The sequence below is a fragment of the Gossypium hirsutum genome, chromosome D10, assembly GCF_007990345.1.
Source record: "Gossypium hirsutum isolate 1008001.06 chromosome D10, Gossypium_hirsutum_v2.1, whole genome shotgun sequence".
In the NCBI taxonomy this organism is placed as follows: domain Eukaryota; kingdom Viridiplantae; phylum Streptophyta; class Magnoliopsida; order Malvales; family Malvaceae; genus Gossypium; species Gossypium hirsutum.
The window spans coordinates 22461178-22477054 of record NC_053446.1 but is presented as its reverse complement, the minus strand read 5'-3'; the positions used below and the strand labels follow the sequence as shown (position 1 = coordinate 22477054).

At 39.3% G+C, this 15877-nt stretch overlaps 1 pseudogene; it reads left to right on the top strand.

The window, feature by feature from the left end:
• The first annotated feature begins 8529 nt into the window (after positions 1–8529).
• On the top strand, positions 8530–11857 carry LOC121222180 (uncharacterized; annotated as a pseudogene).
• Positions 11858–15877: the final 4020 nt, after the last annotated feature.

Sequence of the window (15877 nt, the reverse complement as noted above, 5' to 3'; positions counted from 1 at the left end):
AAACCGGAAACGCCGAACCGGGTATAACCCGACCCGATACGGCAAACCCAACCCGACCCAGCAAGCCCATTAGCCAAGCCCAAAGTAGACCACAAACAAAAAAAAAAAACAACAAAAAAAAAAAAAGAAAAAAAAAAAAAGGGCAGGCAAAAGGCAATTCAGCAGCCAACAAGCAGCCAACAGGCCACCAGCAGCAGGCCGCGCAGGCCAGCCACAGGAGCCCAGCAGAAAAAAAAGGAAGAAAAGAAGAAAAAGAAAAAAAGAAAAAAAAAAAAGAAAAAAGAAGAAAAGGGGTTCATTTAGCAACCCGTTCGGGAAGCTCGTGTTTTAGATTTTTCGTTATTTTATTATTTCTTTTATTTATGCTCGTATTTTTATGTTATTCATTTTAATATTATTAGCATTTTATGCATTTTATATATTTTTATTTTTGTATTTATATTTCAATTTAATTAAATTTTAATTTTACTTTATTTTAAATAATTTTAATAAATAAGGCAACGAATCGTTTAGCATCGAGTCACCGAATTCATCGCTATGTTGGGTGGATATCGATAGCTCGCGTTAAAATCGATACGCCCTTTTTAAATAAAAAATATTAAAAAAAGTCTCATATTTACAAAAAAAATTTCTATTTTCAAAATTTTTCGTGCCTTCAAAATTTTTCTCGTGTTTCAAAAAAAATATATCGTGTTTTAAAAATAAGACAATGAATCGATTTGACACTAATTCGTTGATTTCATTGCTATGTTGAGTGAATATCACCATTCGTGTTAAATACGATACGTGTTTAATAAAAAATAAAAATTTTGTGTAAAAAAATCCAGTGTTTCAAAAAAAAAATCCATTTTCCAAATTTTTAGTGTCTTCTAAAAATTTTTGTGTTTCAAAAATTTTCGTTTTCAAAAATTTCGTGTTTCAAAAATTTTCGTGTTTCAAAATTTTTCGTATTTCAAAAATCCTCTTGTTTTCAAAATTTCGGTGTTTTGAAATTTTCGTGTTTTCAAAAAAAATATCGTGTTTCATAAATTTTGGTTTTAAAAAAAATATTATGTCTTAAATTCTCGTGTTTCAAAACAAGAAATTTCGTGTTTCAATCGGATCACGATTAAATATTAAATTGAACTCGTATTTTTGAAAATTAAGATAACACGCGTTAACAAGATACCAATTTGGGCGTCGCGAGGGTGCTAATACCTTCCTGCGTGTAACCGACTCCCGAACTCGAATTTTCTCTGGATTCTTACGTAGACCTAAAATTACTCTTTTTTAGAAAATTTAAAAATAAAATTTTCTTCTAAAAGAGAATTTATTAGGTGTCCGATCACACCTAAAAAAAAAGATCGGTGGCGACTCCTTTTTCAAATAAATCGAGATTCAGTTTTCAAATTTTCAATAATTACTTCGACTAGCGCCCGTGCCGAAATTTTAGGTCGCTACAGCTGGCGACTCCGCTGGGGACCCTTTTTGAGAGTCGAGTCGAATTAAACTCGCGTTGTCAAAATTTTCAAAGTTTCTTGTTCAAATTAAGATTTAGTCGTGATCCTTAAATTTTTGTTTTCAAAAAAAATCATGCATTTGCATCGTGTTGTATATATTCTAACTTGTTTTATCAGGTTGTTTTTCAGCTTTAAATTTTTGCGGTTTTATTTTTGGTTTAGTTTTTCTAAATAAAACGTAAAGGTTTACAAGTTTCTCCCACACACCGTGCACTTGCATTTTTTGCATAACATGAGCTCTATACCCGGGCTCCGTCCCTGTTAAGAGAAAGTAAACGCTACGCCTTCGTGAGTTAACTCGTTCCTCCGCACAGGCTAGTGAATACTTTCGGGTTACATATGACTTATGCTTTCGTGAGTTAACTTGTCCCTCCGCATAGGCATAAGTAAATGTAATCCCTCGAATTGATCTCGTAAGCCTATGATGGGCCATGACCGAGCTCTGTACTAATCTTAGTAGATGCAGTGCAGACGATTCGAGTACCCACCTAGAACCAAAACCGCATATAGTGAACCATACGAGCTATCCAATTAGAGCCATGCCGAACCTCTGTCCGCTTATAGTCATCAAAATAAGTACACGGGGAAAATGCCTTTTGCCTTTCATTTACACTGTTTATGCAAAATAATTGGATTGGGTAGTTTAATTTGTTTTTCAAATTATATTTGTTGTGTTTACTAACTAAGTTTGTTTGTTTTTACTTTTATTTTCATCATGCATCATAGGCATCATATTAGGAAGGTGTTGATTAAAAGTTGGTTGCCAAAAAACGGGTTTCTGATGGAGGAGTCAATTACACAAATAACCGAGAAGAATGCCGTGGTTCGGGACTGGTCTCTAAAAATTCAGAGAGAAAAGGGGGATAGTCTAGTGGAAGGGTGTGTCGCTAATTTGCCCGAACATATAACTGTAAATGTTCGCCAAAATAACTTTGAGGATTTGGTTCGAATTTGGAATCAGTGGGATTCAGACACTAGAGACATTTTCACTGAGAGGTATGGAGATATAGCTCACCTGATCACCATCCGTGTAGACGAACAGTTGATTCAAGCCATGGTTCGGTTCTGGGACCCAGCTTATCAGTGTTTCACCTTCAATCAAGAAGACATGACTCCAACCATAGAAGAGTATGCTGCTTTACTCCGCATCGACAATGTACAATTCGGCAAAATATATGTGAAGGAGCCTAAGCCGATGACCTTCAAGAAAAAGTTAGTGAGACTGACAGACATGACTGATGCATGGGCCGAAAAACAGATAAAGAAGAAGAATGAAACCATTTGCATTCCATGGTCCTCCCTACGAGATTTGGCTCTGAACCATCCCAACATGCTGAAAAGGTAAATCTATTCGCTTTGGCCATTTATGGCTTGGTCATTTTCCCAAAAGTTCTCGGACATCTCGAAGTTGCAGTAGTTGATTTCTTCGAAAGGTTAAAACAAGGAATCAACCCTGTCCCGACCATCCTAGCCGAGACCTTCAGGTCCCTGAGTAGTTGTCGAAGAAAAGGGGAGGGACGATTTATCGGATGCGCGCAGTTGCTCAATGTTTGGATTTTGAGTCACTTCTGGAAGGTAGAGCGCACTCTGTTCCATATGTTTTCTAAAACATTCTCCCCGCTAGAAGCTTACCTCAATAAAGAATGGCCGAAGAAAGTCACCGAGCAACATTGGGTATCAGTTTTTCAGAATCTTCGCGCCGAGAATATAACATGGAGAGCACCCTGGATCCGTCCTTCAGTTCTGCTATACAAATGTGGAAGCCAAGATTGGGTACCTTTACTCGGGTTATGGGGAGGAGTTGGATATGCTCCGCTATTAGTCCAAAGGCAATTTTCTTCGCGACAATTCCTCCCGCAACTGGAGGATTAGCACAGTTCGAGTTCGCTTTCGCGGGTGAAGGATATATGAAGAGAGTCCGAGACGCTGCAAAGTATTGGAAGGAAATTCATTTCATGGAATTAGCTTTGTATATTGATACCCTTACCCAAGATTACGACATATGGAGGAAGCAACGGGTAAATAGTCAGCAAATCTCATCAACAAACTACACCATCCAGAATCCTTTCTCGGAGGAAACGCCGTCTGAGCTAGAAATGGCAAGACAAGAATTCGAACGAGAAAAGGCCAAGATGTCTCGGGACCTTAGTGCCCTTCAAGAAGAAAACTATCAACTGAAGATTGAAGTTCAGGTTGAAAGGTCCAGGACTGAAAAAGTACAAAGAGAAGCCGAGATTGTGAGAAACGACTTAAGGGACCTTCATTTGGAAAACAAGAAATTAAGAAACACTATAAAGAATAGCGGGTTGGGCAAGTCGACAGCAGAATGAAGGAAGAAATTAGCAATATCAAGGAGGAATGGAGTTTTGGAAGGGAAAAGCAAAGAAAGAAGAGGAAAAGGCTGCGCGTGCTGTGATAGAGTTAAGAAGGAAGAACGCCAAGTATGAAATAGTGACTGCAAAATTGGCGAATAGTCAGTCTGAACATCAAGAATTAAAAAGGAAAACACGAGATCTAGAAAATATGCTGCAATCTCGTCAACAACAATTAGATAACCTCTTGAAGGCTCTAGAAGAAAAGAGTGAGCATACGATAGGGACATTCACGCGTATGAAGGAACTCTCAAAGAAAAAGAAATGCAACTTGACTTCTTGATCAATGAAATTCGTAAAGCGGCTATACAAGTTGTTCAATTATCAGATGAAGCCGAAGTTCTCAGTTGCCAATTCCCTCCGAGCCAAAGATCGAGCATATCAGAGTTTTTAGAGCAAGTGAAGAAACAAGGCAATGTGGCTAGGAAATTTGTGTAACTGTTGGAAAAATGAGAACTTTGTGTAATAGACTATGTTGATAAATGAAATGCCTAAATATGGGGCTATCTTGAAATCAACACCAATTTCTTGCATTTCATTCATAACTTACATTCATTTGACATTCATGCATCATCATTCATTGCATATCCCATACTCGTTCGCTGAGATTAAAGCGTACAATTGCAGTTGCCAGACTTCAAGACTGGAACCACGTCATCCGTATAAAACGCGCCGACAAGCTAGAGTAATGGAGAATGAATTCAATGAGAGAATTGAAAGGATGGAAAGGGCTCAAAAGGAATTACAAGAGCAACTGGCCAAATCGCAACAAGAGACGAGAGACCTAATGGTGAGATCTCGAGAGAATCGCTCGAGCAAAGAGATCAGATGGCTAAAATGATGGAGATGATGACAACTTTGGTCAAAGGAAAGGGACCCATGCAGAACTCCGATGTTATGGAACCTCGGTCAAGAATTCACCATGATCAAGATCCATTCTATCCCCGGGATTCACTCCACCGCCCGCATATACAATACAAAGAGGGTATACTCAAGAGGAACCCACTGGCTTGGAACATCGACCTATGCCACCTGCTCCACCCACTAATTTGGGGCAAGGAATGTTAGCGTTGAACCCAGAGGCTAGTCCTGCTAATCCACTAGTTCCAGATCTGGATGACCCAGCAGAGGTAGCCAAGTTGAAATTGGATAACCATGACGCAAAATATAGGAGTCTAGAGGAAAGACTCAAAGCAATAGAAGGCACTGAAGTCTTCTCCGCACTAGGTGCCAAAGAACTCAGTTTGGTACCTGATCTAATTTTGCCTCCGAAGTTCAAAGTGCCTGACTTTGAGAAGTATGATGGGACAAGGTGCCCAAAAGCACATCTCATTATGTTCTGTCGAAAGATGACCGGTTATGTGAACGAGGATAAACTACTCATACATTGCTTTCAAGATAGTCTAACGGGGTCAGCTCTTCGGTGGTACAATCAACTTAGTAGAGAAAAGATTCGATCTTGGAAGGACTTGGCGTCAGCATTTTGCGAGCAGTACAAGCATGTATCGGATATAGTGCCAGACCGTATGACCTTGCAAATGATGGAGAAAAAGCCATCAGAGACCTTTAGACAGTATGCGCAGAGATGGAGAGACGTCTCAACTCAAGTGGAACCCCCACTAACAAAAACGGAGATAACCGTTCTCTTTATCAATACTTTAAAGGCACCGTTTTATGACAAATTAGTGGGAAATGCCACGAAAGATTTCGCGGATATTGTAATATCCGGTGAACTCATAGAGAATGCCGTCAAGAGCGGTAGAATGGAAGGATTAGAAGGCTCAAGAAAAGCAGCACCCTTAAGGAAGAAAGAGCCAGAAGCCCTCATGGTGGGAACTGGGAGTCGTTACATTCCCAATTCGTATCCTAATCAACCCCGACCTCGAGATTATCCACCCTCGAATTTCCATTATCCCCTCAAACCCCTTATTACCAAGCACCACATCCGTCCTGCCCCGTATACGCCACGAACAACCAAAGACCCGTCACCACTTTCCCACAAAACACGGTACCCGCCCAAAGCCAACCCAGAAATGAACCAAGACCATCAAGGCCTAATCCCGAGAGATCGCAATTTACCCCCATCCCTGTGTCGTATGGGGAATTGTACCCAAAACTTTTAGAAAAACAGCTAATTTCTCCCCATTACATGGCACCCCTTAAACCTCCATACCCAAAGTGGTACGATCCAAACGCTAGTTGTGCATACCACGCAGGGAACCAAGGGCACTCTATTGAGAACTGTCTCGCTTTCAAAAGGAGAGTTCAAGGACTCATTGACGCGGGTATCCTACGATTCGATAGTGCTAGTAACGCCACGAGGAACCCGTTCCCTAACCATACCGAAGGGAATGTGAGCACAGTGGGGAAAGAGGATGAATGGAAGGTCAGAAGATGTGTGGCAGAAATAAGGACGCCTCTGCAGAAAATCTGGGAGGTATTAGTTAAGAAAGGATTGCTCTGTCACTCTGATAGAGTTTTTGGAGAAGAAGGTCAAAGTTTTTGCAATTTTCATGGGATTGTTGGCACGACATTCAGTCGTGCGAGGACTTTAAAAGGTTACTTCAAGAGCGGATGAATAATAAGGAGATCAAGGTCCTTAACAAGAGTGAAGATGCCAACGAAAGAGAAGTATGCGTCTCTGATAGCCAATCATCAGGGCCCCCTTATAGTGCTGATCGACCGTTGGTAATTTATTACGACGCGATGAGAGAGCCATTGAAACCACAGATGGTAATTGAAGTACCATCTCCTTTCCCGTATAAGGACAACAAAACAGTACCGTGGAGATATGATGTTAATATCGTTACACCGGAAGTTGAAAAGTCCAAAGCCATAATTGAAGATGTTGGGGAGGTTGGTCATTTTACTCGAAGTGGACGATGCTATTCTAAAGAAGTTGAACCGGTAAAGAAAAGTAGCGACTCGAAGCAAAAAGGGAAAGCAGTGATGCACGAGGTCGAAGTCGAGCAAGAAATTCCACCCGTGCAAGAAACTAAAAAGCCTGTGAATGAGGAAGAAGCTCAAGAATTCTTGAAATTTATTAAGCACAGCGAATATAGTGTGGTGGAACAACTGAGCAAGCAGCCAGCACGAATCTCAGTTCTATCTCTACTGTTAAATTCAGAGCCACACCGGAACGCTTTATTGAAGGTGTTAAATCAAGCTTACGTGGCCAACAACATATCTGTCGAAAAGCTTGATAGGTGGGTAAACAATCTGAATGCGGACAACTTCATCTCTTTTAGTGATGATGAGATACCGCTAAATGGTAGAGGTTCGGTGAAAGCGCTGCATATCACGACCCGCTGCAAGGGCTACATAATACCGAACGTACTCATCGATAATGGGTCAGCATTAAATGTTATGCCATTGGCTACACTTTCCAGAATACCGATAGATTTGTCCTACTTAAAGCCTGTCATTCCACGGTAAGGGCCTTCGACGGGACGAGGCGTGAAGTCATGGGAAAGATCGAAATCCCTTTGGAAGTGGGCCCTACATATATGAGGTCGAATTCCAAGTCATGGACATTACACCCTCTTATAACTGCCTTTTGGGAAGACCTTAGATTCATTCTGCTGGAGCAGTCCCATCATCCCTCCATCAAAAAGTGAAATTCATATGGATGGTTGTTTGGTCACAGTCGAGGGCGAAGAAGACATCATCGCATCTATCTCTGCTGATGCGCCATACCTGGAAGTAAGCAAGGATGCAGTGGAATGTTCCTTTTGATCCCTTGAATTCATCAATGCCACTTTCGTCGCTGAGGGAAATAGAATTCCAATGCCAAAACTGTCGAGAAATACCAGAATGGGTGTCAAGTTGACCGTAGGAAGGGGAGCTCGTGCGAGAAGAGGTTTAGGGAGATATATGCAAGGAATAGTGAGGGCTTTAAAGCCAGTGCACCACAAGGCCCGATACGGTTTGGGGTTCCAGCCTGACATGCGCCAAAGAAGAAGACAGTGGAAGAAGGATCAAGAAAGAAAATTGCAAGAACTTTGGGCCGAGAACCAGAATGGGAACCAATAGAGTACCCTCCTTTGTCAAAAACATTTACATCTGCGGGAATGATGTACCCTGGACAAGAGGATCCACGAAACATGTGGGATTAATTGAAAAGGATTTTCAGAATGTTAGTATAAATGTCATTGACAAAGAAGCTGGTGCAAGTAAAGATGTCTCGAGGATACACCCTTGCCCTCCTGGTTTCATGTTGAACAATTGGATTGCTGAGGAGCTTCTTGTAGTTTATAAGCCTTCAGAGTAATGCTAAACATCAACCTTCTATTGTGTCCTTAGATATAATAGAGTTCTTTTGTAAGAGTTTGCATTCCCTCTGTATCATTTAAATGAATATCAATGAAGATGCATTTTGTCACGATTTTTCGCATTATCACTAATTTCATAATCATTTTCTCATTTCATAGCCTATCCTTACATTTGCCTCATTGCCATGACATAACATTTTGTTTGTTGTTTCCAATACTTGGATGTCCCCCGATAGCTTCCTTTTCCATTCAACTTTCAGATGCTCAGATATTGACGACATGAATAAGCCCGTTACGAATCTTGAAATTGATTTTGAGAAGGCTGTTTGCTTAGGAGAATTTGAAGCCGAAGAAAATGCTGAAGATTATGTCTCGTCTCCTGAATTGTTAAGAATGGTGGAACAAGAGGATAAACAGGTTCTGCCTCATGAAGAATCTGTAGAAACAATAAATTTGGGCACTGAAGAGAGGAAACAAGAAGTGAAGATTGGGACTTCTATTTCAGAAAGTACCAGGCGTAGTTTGATCACTTTACTCCGCGAATACAAAGATGTTTTCGCGTGGTCATACCAGGACATGCCAGGGCTAGATGAAGATTTAGTGGTCCATAAGCTCCCATTAAAGCCAGAATGCAAGCCCATCCAGCAAAAATTAAGACGGATGAGGCCCGAAATGCTGTTAAAATAAAAGAGGAAGTCAAGAAGCAATTTGACGCTGGCTTCCTACAAGCCTCCAAATATCCAGAATGGGTGGCTAACATAGTCCCGGTACCAAAGAAAGATGGAAAAGTACGAATGTGCGTGGATTACCGTGACCTGAATCGAGCAAGCCCAAAAGATAATTTTCCCTTGCCACATATTGACACGTTAGTGGACAACACAGCAAAACATTCATTGTTTTCTTTCATGGATGGATTCTCGGGGTATAATCAGATCAAGATGGCTTCTGAGGATATGGAGAAAACTACCTTCATAACAATGTGGGGAACGTTCTGCTACAAGGTGATGCCATTCGGGTTAAAGAATGCTGGGGCAACATATCAGAGGGCTATGGTGACGTTATTCCATGACATGATACATAAAGAAATAGAGGTCTACGTCGACGATATGATTGCTAAATCTCGAGGAGAAGAAGAGCATGTAATGAACCTCAAGAAGTTGTTCGAAAGGCTGAGAAAGTTTCAGCTAAAGCTTAATCCAGCCAAATGTACATTCGGGGCTACCTCGGGAAAGTTGCTAGGCTTCATTGTCAGTGAAAGAGGTATCGAAGTTGATCCAGATAAAATAAAAGCCATCCAAGAATTACCACCTCCGCCACGCAAAAGGAAGTTAGAGGATTTTTAGGGAGATTAAATTACATCGCCCGATTTATCACTCAACTTACCAACCAATGCGACCCAATCTTTCGGCTTCTTCGAAAACATAACCCGGGAGAATGGAACGAGGAATGCCAAGTGACCTTTGATAAGATAAAACAATATTTGTCCAGTCCTCCAGTGCTAGTACCGCCAACTCCGGGAAGACCATTAATTTTGTATCTGACAGTGTTCGAAAGTTCAATGGGTTGCGTACTGGGACAACATGACGAGTCAGGAAAGAAAGAAAAGGTGATCTACTACCTCAGCAAAAAGTTCACTGAATATGAGGCAAAATATTCGTCCGTTGAGAAATATTTTGCGCTCTGGTTTGGGTAGCTCGGAGACTCAGACAATATATGTTGTATCACACGACATGGCTAATTTCAAAGCTGGACCCAATAAAATACATGATGGAATCGCCGGCACTATCAGGAAGAATGGCACGATGGCAGCTCCTCCTTTCGGAATATGACATTGCCTATGTAAGTCAGAAGTCAATAAAAGGGAGCGCAATAGCTGACTTCTTAGCAACTCGAACGACAGAGGAATATGAGCCTTTAAGATTCGATTTCCCAGACGAAGACTTAATGTGCATCACAAAAATAGAATCCGAGTCATCAAAAGAGAAGTCATGGAAGATGTGCTTTGATGGTGCGTCAAATGCTTTAGGGCATGGAATTGGAGCAATCCTGGTATCACCAGACAGGAATCATTATCCGTTCACTGCAAGACTGAACTTCTTCTGTACCAATAATATCGCAGAATATGAGGCCTGTATCATGGGGCTTCGTGCAGCTATCGAACGAAACATCGAGATCTTGGAGGTGTACGGGGACTCAGCCCTAGTGATTTACCAAATACGTAGAGAATGGGAAGTGAGGGACTCAAAATTGATTAAGTATATCGATTTAGTGGCTGGATTGATCAAGGAATTCAAAGAAATAACTTTTCATTACTTCCCACGAGAAGAGAACCAACTGGCTGATGCCCTAGCCACTTTGGCTTCAATGTTCAAAGCAAGTAAGAAGCAGAAATAATGCCCCTCAAAATGAGCATATTCGAGGTCCCTGCACACTGTTGTAGCATTGAGAAAGAAGTAACGGACGGCCTTGGTTCCATGATATCTTAGAATATATCAAGAATCAAAGGTATCCCGAACAAGCGAATGAGAATGATAAAAGAACAATTAGAAGAATGGCAGCGGGATTTGTTCTTGATGGGGATATCCTGTATAAAAGAAGAAATGATCAGATGCTTTTGAGATGTGTGGATGATGTTGAAACCAGAAAAATACTTGAAGAGGTCCATGAGGGAATTTGCGGAACGCATGCCAATGGTTTCAATATGGCCAGAAAGATCATGAGACTCGGTTATTATTGGCTGACAATGGAAAGTGACTGCATCAATGTTGCCAGAAAATGCCACAAATGTCAAATCTACGGCGATAAAATTCATGTAGCCCCTTCACCACTTCATGTCATGACTTCTCCGTGGCCTTTTTCTATGTGGGGCATGGATGTCATAGGGCCAATTTCTCCAAAAGCTTCAAATGGACATCGATTTATTTTTGTGGTTATTGATTACTTCACAAAATGGATTGAAGCCGCTTCGTTTGCCAATGTGACGAAGACTGCAGTGTGCAAGTTTTTGAAAAAGGAAATCATTTGCCGATATGGTTTGCCTGAAAGAATCATCTCAGATAATGCCACGAATCTGAACAATAAGATGATGAAAGAAGTGTGCGAGCAGTTCCAAATAAAGCATCATAATTCCTCGCCCCATCGCCCAAAGATGAACGGGGCTGTTGAAGCAGCTAACAAGAACATTAAGAGGATCATTGGGAAAATGACTGAGACATATAAAGATTGGCACGAGAAACTTCCATTTGCTTTGTTTGCATATCGCACATCTGTGCGAACATCTACGGGAGCAACTCCTTTCTCTCTAGTCTATGGAATGGAAGCTGTGCTACCTATCGAGGTTGAGATCCCCTCTCTGCGAGTATTGATGGAATCAAAGTTAGAAGAAGCAGAATGGGTTCGAGCTCGATATGATCAGTTGAACCTCATTGAAGAAAAACGTCTAAGGGCAATTTGTCATGGGCAAATGTACCAAAAGAGAATGATCGCAGCCCATGACAAGAAGGTACGACCAAGAGAGTTCCATGAAGGAGAACTCGTTCTGAGAAAGATTCTCCCAATACAAAAAGACCTGCGAGGAAAATGGGCACCAAATTGGGAAGGACCATACGTTGTAAAAAAGGCATTCTCAGGAGGAGCTTTAATCCTTACCGAGATGGATGGGAAGGAGTTACCGAATCCGGTGAATTCGGATGCGGTGAAGAAATATTATGCTTAAGATGAAAACCCGAAAAGGGCATCTTAAAAAAAAAGGGGCGAAAACCCGAAAAGGGCGTCTTGATTAGTACCAAAAGATTAGGATGAAAACCCGAGAGGGCGTCCTAATGAAACAAACCTGGCGGTCGAACGATAGGTCAAGTAGTGAGACTACAGTATTTGAAGCATTTCTGAAAGCTCGAAATTTTCTACGTAAGAAGCCATGCTCGAAAAGATTATTGATTGAGGAACGTGGAAGAGTTCATGTGTTGAATATCTAGAGCATTTACATCCGTTGAATACGACCTTTTCTTTCTTTTTGACATTTTTACTCTCATTGGTTAACTTTCTTTGTTTGCCACACTTGAAATAAAGGAATATGAGATATCCTTTGTGTCCCTACCTGACCATTTTCATGCATCTCATTATGTGTTTATTTAATGATAAATAGTGAAATGACATACTCTAAACAAAAGAAATGTCAAGCATTACCCGGATAAGAATTTGATAAGTGCAAGATCTTCAAAGCAAGAACAAAGTTTAACCAAGGGCAAAAAGGGTGATATCTGTGAAACGTCGATTACTCGTAAAGCTCGAAGACAGGTATGAGGCCTGAAGAGAAGGTCGAGAATCAAAGCAATGAACGCAGATCCTCAACAATCATGGCGAAAATGACATACGACCAATATGCTTAAGGAGCACTGCATAATCATGTAGGCATAAAGGCATTTAAGACAAACATGTGCATATCATGATGACATCATGCATGGCATATACAGGTAATCCAGTAAAGCAAGAAATCTTGAATGAGAGTCGCACTGAATCAAAGGAAAAGATATCCGAGTTCTACCAAAGAACTGGTTTTGGTATTTTGATGTTTAATATTCATGCTTTCCAAGGAAAATCAACTCATATTGCGAGAAATGAGTTGAGCCTCAAGACACGTTGAGGTATTTTTTAAAATTTTTAAAAAAAATCAACTCATATTGCGAGAAGTGAGTTGAGCCTCGGGGCACGCCGAGGTATTTTTAGTTTATGTTTTAAATTGACTCATATTGCGAGAGGTGAGTTAAGCCTTTTAATTTTTATTTTTCAAAAATCAACTCATATTGCGAGAAATGAGTTGAGCCTCGGGGCACGCCGAGGTATTTTTAGTTTATGTTTTAAATTGACTCATATTGCGAGAGGTGAGTTAAGCCTTTTAATTTTTGTTTTTCAAAATCAACTCATATTGCGAGAAATGAGTTGAGCCTCAAGACACGTTGAGGTATTTTTAAATTTTTTTAAAAAAATCAACTCATATTGCGAGAAGTGAGTTGAGCCTCGGGGCACGCCGAGGTATTTTTAGTTTATGTTTTAAATTAACTCATATTCCGAGAGGTGAGTTAAGCCTTTTAATTTTTGTTTTTCAAAAATCAACTCATATTGCAAGAGGTGAGTTGAGCCTCGGCTCACATGCTGAGGTATTTTCAATTTATGTTTTTTTCAATCTATGCTTTTCAAAAATCAACTTATATTGCGAGAGGTGAGTTGAGCCTCAAGGCACGCTGAGGTATTTTCAATTTCTGCTTTACTAATTCTACTTTTCAAATCAACTCATATTGCAAGAGGTGAGTTGAGTCTCAGGCCACATGCTGAGGTCTTTTCAAATTCTATTTTAATTTTTGTTTTTTTAATTTCTGTGTTTCAAAAAAATCAACTCATATTGCAAGAGGTGAGTTGAGCCTCAGGGCACGCTGAGATATTTTCAATTTCTACTTTTCAATTTCTGTTTTTCAAAAATCAACTCATATTGCGAGAGGTGAGTTGAGCCTTTTAATTTCTATTTTTCAAAAACCAACTCATATTGCGAGAGGTGAGTTGAGCCTTTTTCTATTTTTCAAAAAAAAAATCAACTCATATTGCGAGAGGTGAGTTGATCCTTTTGTAAATTCTGTTTTCAAAAATCAACTTATATTGCGAGAAGTGAGTTGAGCCTTGGCTCACGTGCTGAGCTATTTTCAATTTCTATTTTTAATGTCTAGTTTTAAAGAGTCAATTCATATTGCGAGAAATGAGTTGAGCTCAGGATCACATGCCGAGTAAAGAATAAAGATTGGACAATTGAACAAAATTTAGTGCTTTTAAGTCTTTGCACTATCCTTGTTTCACAATGATGAGCAAAGAGGGGCAGTTGTAAGCACTAAATTTTTGTCCGACTAGAATTTGTGTTTAATTTTCAAATTTTCAAAAAAAAAAATTTAAAAATAAAAATTGCATTTTGACCCCTAAATTTTCCTAAATTTCATTTTGACCCTTAAACTTTCTTTAAATTTCACTTAGACCCCTAAACTTTCATTAAATTTCATTTTAACCCTAAATTTTCTAAAAATTACATTTAGCCCCAGAAGTTTTGCTGCATTTGTGATTTGGTCCTTCAGACAGGTTACGCGATTTGGGGCACCCACTTCCCAGATTTTCAGGCCACAAACATGGGTGGCTGCTCCTTCTTCACCCACCACCTGCAAAAAGGAAGCAAATATCAACTATAAAATGGGTTTAAAACCCCAAAATCAAACCCCCATGAATCTCCAAAAAAAAAGTTTCAAAGAGAAAAAAAGCTTCAAAAATAAGAAAAAAGGGAGAGAAAAGAAAGGAAAGAGAAAGGTCCGGTGGAGTTGACGGTGGCAGCTCGAACGGCGGCGTGAAAGAAGCGACGGTGTGGGGGGCTCGGTTTTGAAGAAGAAGAAGAAGGAAGAAGAAGAAGAAGAAAGAAAGAGAGAAGAAGAAAGAAGAAAAAAAAGAAAAAAAAAATTTTAACAGTCGGGTCAAACCGACCCGAACCGGGTATAACCCGACCCGATCCGGCAACCCAACCCGACCCAGCAAGCCCATTAGCCAAGCCCAAAGTAGCCCAACAAAAAAAAAACAAAGCAAAAAAAGAAGGGAAAGAAGCAGCAAAAAAAAAAGAGGGTAGGCCAACAATAAGCCCAATTCCAGCAGCCCAACAAGCAGCCAACAGGCCACCAGCCAGCAGGCCCGCGCAGGCCAGCCCAACAAGGCAGCCCAGCAGAAAAAAAAAGGAAGAAAAAGAAGAAAAAAGAAAAAAGAAAAAAGGAAAAAAAAAGAAAAAAGGAAGAAAAAGGGGGTTCAATTTTAGCAACCCGTTCGGCGAAGCTCGTGTTTTAAATTTTTCAGTAATTTTATTTATTTCTCTTTTAATTTAATGCTCGTATTTTTATGTTATTTCATTTTAATATTTTAGCATTTTATATATTTTTATATTTTTGTATTTATATTTACAATTTAATTAAATTTTAATTTTACTTTATTTTAAATAATTTTAATAAATAAGGCAACGAATCGGTTTAGCATCGAGTCACCGAATTCATCGCTATGTTGGGTGGATATCGATAGCTCGCGTTAAAATCGATACGCCCTTTTTAAAATAAAAAATATTAAAAAAAAGTCTCATATTTACAAAAAAAATATTCTATTTTTCAAAATTTTTCGTGCCTTCAAAAATTTTTCTCGTGTTTCAAAAAAAAATATTCGTGTTTTTAAAAAATAAGACAATGAATCGATTTGACACTAATTCGTTGATTTCATTGCTATGTTGAGTGAATATCACCGATTCGTGTTAAATACGATACGTGTTTAATAAAAAATCAAAAATTTTGTGTAAACAAATCCAGTGTTTTCAAAAAAAAAAATCCATTTTCCAAAATTTTTAGTGTCTTCTAAAAATTTTTGTGTTTCAAAAATTTTCGTTTTCAAAAATTTCCGTGTTTCAAAAATTTTCGTGTTTTCAAAATTTTTCGTATTTCAAAAATCCTCTTGTTTTCAAAAATTTCGGTGTTTTGAAAATTTTCGTGTTTTCAAAAAAAAAATATCGTGTTTCATAAATTTTGGTTTTAAAAAAAAATATTATGTCTTAAAATTCTCGTGTTTTCAAAACAAGAAATTCTCGTGTTTCAATTGGATCACGATTAAATATTAAATTGAACTCGTATTTTTGAAAATTAAGATAACACGCGTTTAACAAGATACCAATTTTGGGCGT